Raw genomic sequence first — 12,842 nt, 5'->3', positions numbered from 1 at the left:
AGGCTTTGGGGGAGGAACAGTACAAAAAGGACTCTTTAAATGCTATATTTTGAAAATGCTATTTTCTATAGAGTTGAGTAATTGTAATAAAGTAAGCATAGGCAATGTGATCGTTGGGCCCACAAAAAACCAGATATTACTACAAAAAAATAGACTTGGAGTGTGTCTGCTGTTCACTAAAAGCCTAGGTCCATTTTGAAAGATAGGGATGGGGTGGAGTTCTTTTATTGAGTCCATCCTGGGAGAGCAAGTAGGCACCTGGGCCCAGATAATCAGGTGCTGCCTGGAAGTCTCGCACAAGACTTAGTCACGGTTGGGCTTAATAGGTCTGGGAAAGGCTTTGTTACATAACTTCATGTGTTTGAAAATGTCATAACAAGTGCATGTTTTTTCTTCTCCAACCTGAAAATCATATTGACAGTTTTTCTATTACCCATACACAAAAATAAATAAATAAATGAATAACTAAAATAAATAAAAAGGTGAAGCTACACATTTTTCTTATTAGTTACCAACAGTGTTTCTGTTGTTTTTCAGTGAATATGTCAATTCACCATTTTGTTGGACATAAAGAATTAGGATTGGAGGAGACCACAAGGGCATAAAGAAACTCTGAATTTCCTCACATAAAAAAAATCCCAATACTGGGGGCTGGATGGTAGCACAGTGGGTTAAGTGCACATGGTGCGAAGCACAAGGATTGGCATAAGGATCCACGTTAGAGCCCCAGGCTCCCCACCTGCTGGAGGGGTCGCTTCACAAGCAGTGAAGCAGATCTGCAAGTGTCTTTCTCTTCCCCTCTGTCTCTCCTCCTCTCTTGATTTCTCTCTGTCCTATCCAACAACAGCAACTGCAACAGCAACAAGGGCAACAAAATGGGGAAATGGCCTCTGGGAGCAGTGGCTTCTCAGTGAAGTCAAGGAGCCCCAGCAATAACCCTGGAGGCAAGAAAAAAAAAAAAAAGAATCCCAATACTGCCCTTGATTGAATTTTAACTGTTTTCAGCTCTAATCATAGTTTAGTTAGGTTGGGTTTTTTCAATCTATCAGATAGGTTAGCCATTACATAAAAATGCATCGAATTGTTTGGTTTTGCAATTTGGGGATATGAAACACTGATAACTATTGGAGAGCTTGGTTCAGACCAGATATCACTGTCTTGTCTGTAGATAATTAATAATGACTTGGCATATTTCCTTAGCATATTTTCAGTGAATCAGTAAAATTTATGTAGAGAAGAAATTCTTCCTATGCATTAATAATTAGGTTTTTCTAACTCCCATTCATGGCTGGTATGTAGCCCATATTTAAATAGTTGGTTTTCTTTTGTGAGAAAAAAAAACTCATAAAAAGTCTTACCAATTGAGAGGAGTAAGCATTTATTCTCTGATGAGTATATTGGCTATTTCTGTGAGGTGTGTTACTTCTTTCTAGGTATCAGTATATTATAACTTGTTGCTTCTTTCTAAATCTAGCCATCCCAAAGGGTTCCCTAGATATTCTTGTACTACAAGAGAATAGAGTCCTCTACTAAACATCTCCAGCATTCTTATCTAAGTGACTGAAGCAGTCTTTTATGATCAGCAGTTTTTAAATTCTGTTGACTCTAGTGAAAATCAAGGAGTGTACATTGTTCTTGTAGAAACTAAGTGGACTAGTCATTTGAAAGCTTCTAGTTTGGCAAAAGGGGAGAAGTGTTGACCAAATATATATATATATATATATATATATATATATATATATATATATATATATATATTCTTAAATAGTCTTTGTGGTCTTGTTACAAGTTCAAAACAGAGGCAGGTTTTTGTCATTTGCGCCTAATAAATATGATGTCAGAAAGTCTAGGGAAAAATTGGCTCTAAGTAAATTATTGATATGTTTGTTTACTTGTTAAGAGGCTAAAGAAATATAATAGGGCTAGGGCCATGGCATAATGGTTATGCAAAAGACTTCCTTGCCTGAGACTCTGAGGTAAGAAGTTCACACTATAAGCCAGAGCTAAACAGTACTGGTTTACCAAGAAAAAAAATAATAAAATAAAATAAAGATAGGGGTGGGGGTTACTCACCCAGTAGAGTGCACATGTTCCCATGCTTGAGGACTTGGTTTCAAGCCCCTGGTCTCCACCTGCAGGGGGGAAGCTTCACAAACAGTGGAGCGGTGGTACAGATGTTTCTCTCTCTGTCTCTATCACTCCTTCTCTACTCCTTCTATTCATAAAGTGATCATCAGAAATGGTGGGGTCATGCAAATATTGCACACCAGCAGTAACCCTGGTAGCACTGAAAAAAGAAAAGAGGGCGAGAATGGCAAAAAATTATCTGACAGAACTTCATAAAATGTTCCCAGAACCTTCTGTTTTATTTACAGAATTTTTATTATTAAAACTATTTTCCTTTGAGCTTCCTTCCGCATATTATTCTTAGCTTGCAGTTTAGGGATGAATTCACTAGAATTCATGTGCTCAGAGCATTTGTAGTTCATTCCATAATGCTAAATGATAGTAGGGTATTTGTTAGTGGAGGAATATAAACTGAAACTCTAGGTCTTGCTTATCCATGGTCCAACAGCAGCAGTTTCCTAACAAGTAATATTTGATCTTCTCTTTCTACAAGTTTTCTGGGGTCATCTAAAACCCACAAATCTATGACTGCTATGCCCACATCTTCTATTTCAAAAGGTGTGGGGTAGAGTTTAGGAGGTTTGACTTACTATTAAATTGCCTTTAGATAATTCTGATGTGTACCCAAGATTGGACTCCTGTCCTGGACACGCTGTATAAATTGGATGGTTTCTAAATAATGGAGAATTGAATATAAGTCATAGTCCACAGAAAATAATTGTAGAACAAGAATATTCTCATATTCCATGAGGAGGGGAGATCATTAAGTGTAAATTAATATAGCATATGTAGTATTCTCTTCTCACTTAAATTGGATGGGAAAGGAATTTAAAATCTGTGGGATTCAGGGAATAAATATGTTGATTCAATTTGAACCAAGACCAGAGCATCAATAGATATTAACATCAAAAGTCCGGTGAGAAATGACAGTCATTAAATACAGCTATATTGCTAAGAATGAAATCTAAGTGTTGTCTGTCAACAAGGGCCCTGGAACAGGCCGGGGGGGGGGGGTGGGTATTTACCTTAGACTCTCCTTCACTGTCAGTACCTAGCAACCTTCCCTTCACTGAAATTGTTTTACCATTTCTGTTATAAAACCTGTATTTTAAGGGTTGTATCTGGGTGGTGGTTTTAATTTTTGTTTCAGACTTGGCAATTTTACTTGGGAAAAAACACACAAATTATTTGAAAGCAGTTTATATTTATGGTGAAAAGTAAGTCTTGTCAAAGCGTTTTTCAGTTTTTGCTTTCATATTAATGTTTACAGGCCATTAGTCCATAATGTGAATTAACCCCATTTGGTATTTTTCTCTTTCTTTTAAAATGGTAAGGGACTGTTATTCACTTTGGTGAAGTGTTTACTGCATATTCACTGTAACTACATAACATTTTAAAAATCTTATTTCTGTGGGACTTTGGCATTATTATTATAACTGCTCCAGAATGTACACAGATGGCATAATAGACCCAAAGGAAGTTTTACAGGAACGTAGTTGCAATATATGAAGTAAAAATCCATTTCCACAATGACAGCACATAATGGTCCTATTTGACTGCCTCATCCCATGGGGCTTTGGCCTGAGTATGGATAAGTGTATAGTTTGGGGGAGACCTGAATCAGTTCAAATCTTTGCCAGTCTCTAAATTTACATCTGCTTAAAAACTCCAGAGGGGGGGGAGTCTCATTTTTTTTTCATCCATATCTTTTATATTTTGTTTATTTGACAATGGTAAAAACAATGCACGCATATACACTTATAAATACTATTCTTGATATGGGAGAAACAAATCCTTGCTTTGGAGGAACTCTTAAGTCCATAGAGGACAGGTAGATTTAGCAGCCACTAAGTGTGACAAACCACTAAATTGAGTGGAAGATAAGAGATTTCTCATACAGTCTCTTGCCCCTGTGAATGTACAGATCCACTATGATCAACATCCCTCACTAGAGTGGGACATTTGTTATAATCTGTGAGCCTATGCTGATAATCAGAGGCTAATCTTAGGGTTCACTCTCGGTGTTTGGCATTCTGTGAGGTGAACATGTGTGTAATGATGTGCATCTGCTAATGTAGTAACAGAGTAGTTTCACTACCCTAAAATCATCTGTGCTCTCCAATTCATCCCTTCCTGTCCCCTTGCCCCTGGAAACCACTGATCTTTTTACTTTTTCCGTAGTTTTGCCTTTTTTTTTTTTTCAGAATGTCATGTAGTTGGAATTATATAGTATGTAGCTTTTCATATTGCCTTCTTTCACTTAGCTGCATTTTAACTTCCTTCTATGTCTTTTATGCCTTGACAGCTCATTTCTTTATAGCACTAAATGATGTTCCATTGTCTAGATGTACCACAATTTATTTTTTTATTCACTCACTGAAGGACATTTTGGTTGTTTCCAAATTTTGACAATTATGGATAAAGCTGCAAAATTTTGTGTCAGTATAAGTTTTCAGCTCCTTTCAGTAAATATGGAGGAACATAACTGCTGGATCTTATGGTAAGAGTGTGTTTGGTTTTATCAGAAACTGGCAAAATATCTCCCTCAAATGATTTTGCCATTTAGCATTCCTACTAGCATCAATAAAGTTCCTCTTGTTTCATATTCTCGCCAGTATTTGGGGTTACCAGTGTTCCAGGGTTTGGCTATTTTAATAGCTTTGTAGTTCTATCTCATTATTGTAGCTTGTACTTAATGACATGATTTAGAGCACCTTTTCATTTGTCATCTGTATATCTTTGTGAGGTGCTTTTGGAAATTTTTTAAATTTTGTTTTTATTACTTATTTTCCCTTTTGTTGCCCTTGTTGTTTTATTGTTGCTGATGATGATCTTGTCGTTGTTGGATAGGACAGAGAGAAATGGAGAGAGGAGGAGAGAAAGAGAGACACCTGCTAACCTGACACCTGTGAAGTGACTCCCCTGCAGGTGGGGAGCAGGGCTCAAACTGGGATCCTTATGCCCGGTCCTTGCTCTTTGCACCATGTGTGCTTAACCCACTGCGCTACTGCCCGACCCCTGCTTTCGGTTTTTTTTATATTTATTTTTCCCTTTTGTTGCCCTTGTTGTTTTTCATTGTTGTTGTAGTTATTATTATTAATTTTAAAAAGGAGACATTGATAAAACCATAGGATAGGAGGGGTACAACTCCACACAATTCCCACCACCAGATCTCTATATCCCATTTCCTCCCCTGATATCTTTCCCATTCTTTATCCCTCTGGGAGTATGGACCCAAGGTCATTGTGGGTTGCAGAAGGTGGGAGGTCTGGCTTCTGTAATTGCTTCCCCGCTGAACATGAGCATTGGCTTTCTCAGCCACTCATCTGTTGTTGGGCACCTGGGTTGCTTCCAGGTTTTAGCTATTACTAATTGTGGTTGTAGTTATTATTGTTGTTGTTACTGATGTCACTGTTCTTGGATTGGACAGAGAAATGGAGAGAAAGACACCTGCAGACCTGCTTCACCACCTGTGAAGCGATGCCCCTGCAGGTGGGGAGCCAGGGGCTCGAACCGGGATCCTTATGCCGATCCTTGGTTCTTTGTGCCACGTGCGATTAACCTGCTGCACCACCGCCTGGCTCCCTGCTTTCGAATTTTTAAAGAAGATTGGTTGTTTTCTTATTGTTGAGTTTTAGGAGTTCTAGAGCCAGACATGCTACCTTTGCGCCATGAGGCCTTCTCAAAGTTTTAAGAGTTCTTTGCATATTTTGGATAATAATTCTTTATCAGAAATGTTTTTTGTGAGTGTGGCTTGTTTTTTTGGTTCTCTTCAACACTAATTGCCATTTTACTTCAATGTTTGATCTTATTCTTATTAAAATATACATATATTTTCCTGTTCCTGTTCTTCCTTACCAGTTGTCTGTTTCTTTTCTTTCTCTGCTAGATACTCCTAGTAGACTGGTATATTAGTCAGTTATGTCTGTCATAGCAAAGTACCACAGACTGGGTGACTTGAACAACAGAAAGCTTTATTTCATGACAGTTCCAGAGACTAGAATTCTGAGGTCAAGGTATTGGCAGCAATTGTTTGTTTCTTAGGAGACCTCTTTCTTTGGCTTTATCATATGGCCCTCCCTCTGCCTGAGTCTTAGTCTTTTCATATAAGGCAGCACTAGTATTGGATTAGGAAACCTCCCGAATGGCCTGGTCTCTAAACACAGTCACTTTTTTTCCCCCCTCTCACTACTCCAGACCAACTGTTTTTCTCTGGATAAAGAGATAGAGCAGAGAGAAAGACATCACAGCACCAGAACTTCCTTCAGTGTGGTGGGGGACAGGATCAGACCTGTGTTGTATCCATGGCAAAGCAAGTGCACTATCCATGTGAGCTATCTTGCCGGCCCTATAGTCATTTTCAAAGCTTCTGAGGTCAGGACTTCAACCTGACTTTGCTATGAGTCTCAGGGGACAGAATTCAGTCCATAACAGATTCTGCTTGCTGAACTTCTATGAACTCCATTCAGCATGCTGCATTTGTTATGCCAAAATTTAGGGCTTTGTTGAAGTAAAAATGAGCTATAGCACAAGATTTCTCACAAAGACAGTGATTTGACCCTGTCCTTATGGAAAACATCTGTTAAGCCCAACCCCTCAATAGAGTCTCTTTATACCTAGAAGTACTGTTTTTGCAAATCGATAAGGGGGCCAGGGATGTAGCTTAAGAGTAGAGCACATGCTTCGCATAATTTCTACAGGTCGTAAGGCAAGGTCCTTTTCACTGTTAAGGATTTCCACTCCTGTTTTACTGAACTGCTAAAGTGTAAGAATGCAAGAGAGCTTTGTCATTGCTATAAGTACTGAAGTAAAAGCAAACAGCCCCTGAAGTCCCCTAGAAACCAGCTGATAGTCTACTGTGTTAAATCCTCACAAGGCACCAACAAAGCCATGTTAGAGACATCTTATCTGGTCAAGTTCTTATATTGCTTTTTTAAGTCCAAGGAAATGAACTTTTTTATTTTTTTACTTTTTTATAAAAAGGAAACACAAAAACCACAGGATAAGAGAGGTACGACTCCACACAGTTCCCACCACCAGAACTCGTATTTCCTCCCCTCCTCTGATAGCTTTCCTATTCTTTATCTCTCTGAGAGTATGGACCCAGGGTCATTCTGGGGTGCAGAAGGTGGAAGGTCTGGCTTCTGTTTTTAATAACACCTGAAAAAATCAGACCTACTAAAGAAGCTTAAAGCTTGGGAGGTGGCACAGCAGATACAGTGCTGGATTTCCAAGAATCTGATCCTCAATTCAGTCCTTGGCATCTCATGCGAGAATGCTACCTCCAGTTCTCTCTAAATAAATAAATAAATAAATAAATATTCTGAATAAGTGTAGAAACTCACTTAACCACTAACTTACTCCTAAAGTATATTATTATCACAGAGGTAAAGCGGTATCTCATTGTCTTTATTTACATTTCTCTAACAATCAGTGACTTGGAGCATCTTTTCATATGTCTGTTGGCCTTTTGGATCTCTTCTATGGAGAATATTCTATTCATATCCTCTTTCCATTTTTGGATGGGGTCATTTTTTGTTGCTGAGTTTGGTGAGCTCTTTATATATTGTGGTTATTAGCTTTTTGTCTGTTGTATGGCATGTAAAGTTGTTCTCCGATTCTGTAAGGGGTCTCTTTGGGTGGTGGTTTATTTTGCTGTGCAGAAGCATTTCAATTTGATGCAGTCCCATTGGTTTATTTTTTGTTTTAGTTTTCCTTGTAATTGGGTCTGTATTATTGAAGATGCCTATAAAATTTAAATAGAAAAGAGTTTTTTGAATATTTTCTTCTATGTATTTGGTAGTTTCTGGAGCACTTGTGGGGACAAGGAACCTCCTGTACAGCTGGTGGGAATGTAAATTGGTCCATCCCCTGTGGATAGCAGTCTGGAGAACTATCAGAAGGCTAGAAATAGACCTACCCTATGACCCTCCAATTCCTCTCCTGGGGACATAGCCTAAGAAATCAAACACATCCATCCAGAAAAGATCTGTGTAAAATTAGTAATAGTTGGGACCAGGTGGTGGCACACCTGGTTGAGCTCACATGTTACAGTGCACAAGGACCCAGGTTCGAGTCCCCAGTCACCACCTGCAGGGGGAAAGCATTGCAAGTGTTGAAGCAGGGCTGCAGGTGTCTCTCTGTCACTCTCCCTCTCGATTTCTGGATACCTCTATCCAATAAATAAAGATAATAAAAAAATAAAATAAAAAGAAACATTAAAAAATAGTAATAGCCAAAACCTGGAAGCAAACTAGGTGTCCGACAACACAGGAGTGGCTGAGAAAGTTGTGTTTTATATACGCAATGGAATACTACTCATCTATTAAAAATTATGAATTCTATACTAGTTTTTTTTTTTCCTGAGCCTGACATCTGATATGCAGGTGGATCCAAGTTATTGTGTGGGGAGATGATGTCCTAGCTGGAAAAAGGACCAGAAAGCTGGATCAGGGAAGAAAGTAGCTCCCAAATATGGGAAAGGTGTATAAATATTGTTGACTGTAAACCCCATTGATTTGTTCTGATCTGGGGCCCATATTCAGTTCAGCGGGGAAGCAGTTACAGAAGCCAGACTTTCCACCTTCTGCACCCCATAATGACCCTGGGTCCATACTCCCAGAGGGATAAAGAATAGGAAAGCCATCAGGGGAGAGGATGGGATACAGAATTCTGGTGGTGGGAATTGTGTGAAGTTGTGCCCCTCTTATCCTATGGTTTTTTTCAGTGTTTCCTTTTTATTAAAAAAAAAAAAAAAAAAACCTCTTAAGTTATGAATTCCCCTTCTTCATCTCATCTTGGATGGAGTTTGAAGGGATTGTGTTAAGTGAGATTAGTCAGAAACAGAAGGATGAATGTGGGATGTTCTCACTCATAGACAGAAGCTGAGAAATAAGAAAAGAAGCTGAAACATAAGACAGAACTTGGACTTTGTTTGGTGCATTGCACCAAAGTAAAGGACCCTGTGTGTTTAGGGCGGGGGGGGGGGGTTCAGGTCTTGGTGCATGATGATAGAGGAGGACCTAGGCTGGGGGTTAGAGTGTTTTACAGAAAACTGAGAAATTTTCTATACCAACAACTCTATTTACTGTAATCCATTAGTCCCCCTAGTAAAAACAATTTAATTGTATTATTATATTGGGTTGTCAGAAAAGCCATAACTCATTTTTCTATGCAAAAAAAAAGTGTCAGGACTTCTCCAGCAACCCAATATTTATGAAAAGCAGTTTTCTGGGGGTCAGGCGGTAACGCAGTAAGTTAAGTGCATGTGGAGTGAAGCGCAAGGACTGGTGTAAAGTTCCTGGTTCAAGCCCCCAGCTCCCCACTTGTGGAGGGGGGGTCACTTCCCAAGCAGTGAAGCAGGTCTGCAGGTGTGTCTATCTTTCTCTCCCCCTCTCTGTCTTCCTCTCCTCTCTCGATTTCTCTCTGTCCTATCCAACAAAGGCAACAAAACAGGAAAAATGGCCTTTAGGAGCAGTGGATTCATAGTGCAGGCACCAAGCCCCAGCAGTAACCCTGGAGGAAATAAATAAATAAATAAATAAATAAATAAATAAATAAATAAATAAAATATTAGAAATAGAAAAGCAATTTTCTTTATAAAATATATTTTTGAGATGGATATGTTTAATCTTAATTTCCTTATTTTTTTAAATTACCTAAAAGGTCCAGGATGTGGCTCACCCAGTAGAGCACACATATTGATTGTCATGTGCAAGGACCTGTGTTCAAGCCCCTGACACGGGAGCAACTACACAGGGGAAGCTTCACAAGCAATGGAGCAGTGTTGTGATCTTGCTCCTTCTCTCTTTGTCTCTCCCTCTGACCCTGTATCTTAAAAATTAAAAAAGAGAAATAAAACCAAAGTGCTGTAAAAAATTAAAAATAGAATAATGTTACATGTGGTAAGCCACCATGAGAAGGATGAATATGGGGTGATCTCATGGTCAGAACTTGGAAAACAAGAACAGAAAGTAGAACTTGCACTGGATTTGGTATGTTGCACCAAAGCAAAGGACTGCGGTGGTGTGGTGCCAAGTCCTTGTACATGATAGTAGAGGGGGACCTAGGCTGGAGGTGAGTGTTTTTCAGGCATGTATCATGATGAAACAGGAAATTTTACACATGTGTAATAACTGTACTTACTGTAAGCCAATAAAAGGGAGAAAATGAACATGACTGCGTACAGTGTTAGAAACATGCATGCACAGAGTCCTAGCTATAAGCCTAGTGGGGAAGAAAGTTAAGGTGATTTAATAGTGATTTACAGAACTATGAGATATCAGAGGTAACTGCAGTAGCATGGGTTGACTATTTTTTTTCTTTATTGGAGTATTAATGGTTTACAGGTGAAAGTAAAATACAATAGTTTGTACATGCATAACATTTCCCTGTTTTCCACATAACAATTCAACTTCCCCATGACCCTCCTCTGCCATCATGACTATTATTTCTATAACTGTCTATATGTTTATATATATTTGCCCCCCTCCTTTTTTTTGCCTTCAGGATTATTGCTGGGTCTCAGTGCTTTTCTGTTCCGTACAAGAAGGAAAAAGTTGGTGTTTTGCAGCGGCAGCACACAGCCCCTATTCAATGCTTCATTTTCTATCTCTGTACACTGCCAGCTATGGTTTAGTTTGGTTTTTTTAAATACAGATACTTTTACAATGTGACTACATTTCTAGGAAATTATTGTCATTGTGTTTTGACTATAAGTGAAAATGTCCTGCTGTCCATCGATATTTTCTGTCATCTTCTTTAGGATGGCTAAAGTAGCATATGAAAGTTGCCATATATTTGGACAACAACCTCCCCGATTCTAATAACATGTCTTCTCTTTAAACCCGTTTTTGTACAAGCACACTCACTTTTAAGAACAAATGGACTTGCTGGCATGCTTTGATAACAGATACATAGTGTTATGAAATCTATTTCTGTTATGTCTTTTAAATGGGCAGGCTCCTTGTCCCTTTTGTAGTGCAAGTACAGTAATGCTGTGGTTCATGGTCTTTATCTCCAAAAACATCATCGTTTTGAGGGATGAGAGAAGGAAAAGCCTAATTAGATTTTTTAATGGACTTTACAAAATTACTTCTGTCACCAGTGAGGGGAAAAATATTAAAAGGTTTTCAAGCAGTTAGACCATAATGTGAACCAATCACTTTATTTTGAAGAAAAGTATTTTTAAACAGTTGAGCTAGTGAATTTACTTTTAAAATGTATTGTGCTTACACAGTAGATGGTTTTATTTCCATGATGTTTTTTACTACATAATTATACATCTTAATTACGTAATTACTATCATAATTATTATGTAATTGCATGTACTTCCACTAATTACAAAATCAGGAAGTGTAATTATCTAGTAAAAACTTTATGAAATTTTATGCACTAAAAATTACTTAAAGGCTATTCCAGTGGTCTACTGGAGGGTTTTTCACAGTTAGTCATCTTAGTTGTAACTTTAGTTTAGAACTAGAATCCAGAGGCCAAGACAAGGACTGAAACTGGGAAAAAAATAATAACTACATTGAACTTAATATTGTCGTATCAGCAAGGTGGCCTTTGTCCTTTTGAGCTAAAGTCTGAGAGCTTTAAAACTTCCTTATGATTGTGAAGTTGTGGTAAAAATATGTAATGTTTGAGGTCTATGTCACAAAAACCATCAATGGAAAGGACCGATCCCTCCCCCAAGGAAGGAAGTGATGAATAGAATTGATAGTCAAAATTATTTAGGTTACAAAACAGTCAGGATTTCTATAATTCTTACAGTGTGGATGGATTATTTAGCTATATATGTCTTTAATGGTAATAATATTAAAATTCTATTTCTACAGTTATTAGAGTTTTTTCACTTTGTGTATATATTTACCAAGATAGGAACAAACATATCAAAAGAGTATAATCCTTCTACTACTACTTGATGTCAAAAGCAGCTTTTGAGTTATAAACATACACACACAAACATGTAACATCAGACCCTAAATAAAGGCAGAAGGTTTAATTCAATAAAGCTATGATGCCTTTACCATTCAAAACGACATACAAATTGCATAGTGAAACAATAGTCATGACAGCAAATTAGGTATGACATCTAAATTACACTACAAAGAGAAATCCCAGAACCATTTTTGGTCTGAAGTAGTCTATTTTAGCCCAGGTTTAAAACCCAGTCAAGAGACTGCTTTATTGTCTAAGTAGGATAATGTTATAGAAGATTAATTGGAGGTTGGTTGAATTAATTGCAGATTAATTAGGAGGAAAGGGCTTGTAATACTCATAGCAGAGTTGAGAGTAGATTCTTTAAGGGTCTTGATAGAAACTGTAAGTTTCGGCAATGTTAAATCATTGATATTTGTTTAACATCTGCAATAATCTGTTAGAATGTCCTAAATGAGGCACTCGGGTAAACATAGTTACAGTAAATTTTTTTCTTCAGAATTTGTGCTTTTCACTAGAAATGTATCAGATCAGTCACTTAAAACGTATTATGTTTCTGTTTCTTTTTTTTTTTTTTCCAACAGAGCATTGCTCATCTCTGGCTTATGGTGGTACTAGAGATTGAACCTGGGACCTCTGGGGCCCCCTACAGGTGGGGAGTCAGGGCTCGAACCTGGGTCCTTGCGCATTGTAACATGTGCGCTCAACCAGGTGTGTCACCACCCGGCCCCTCTTCTTTAGCTTTATAAATGTTTATTTATTTATTTACATGA

The 12,842-nt window shown here is 38.0% G+C and overlaps 1 protein-coding gene across 1 annotated transcript in view; it reads left to right on the top strand.

Moving 5' to 3' along the window:
* POLA1 (DNA polymerase alpha 1, catalytic subunit) overlaps positions 1-12,842 on the top strand; it is a 323,415-nt gene that overhangs the window by 253,881 nt on the left and 56,692 nt on the right. The window lies entirely within an intron of this gene.

This window comes from Erinaceus europaeus, chromosome X (genome assembly GCF_950295315.1).
Source record: "Erinaceus europaeus chromosome X, mEriEur2.1, whole genome shotgun sequence".
NCBI classification, from domain to species: domain Eukaryota; kingdom Metazoa; phylum Chordata; class Mammalia; order Eulipotyphla; family Erinaceidae; genus Erinaceus; species Erinaceus europaeus.
The sequence above is the reverse complement of the archived record's forward strand: the minus strand, read 5'-3'. Positions and strand labels throughout refer to the sequence as shown.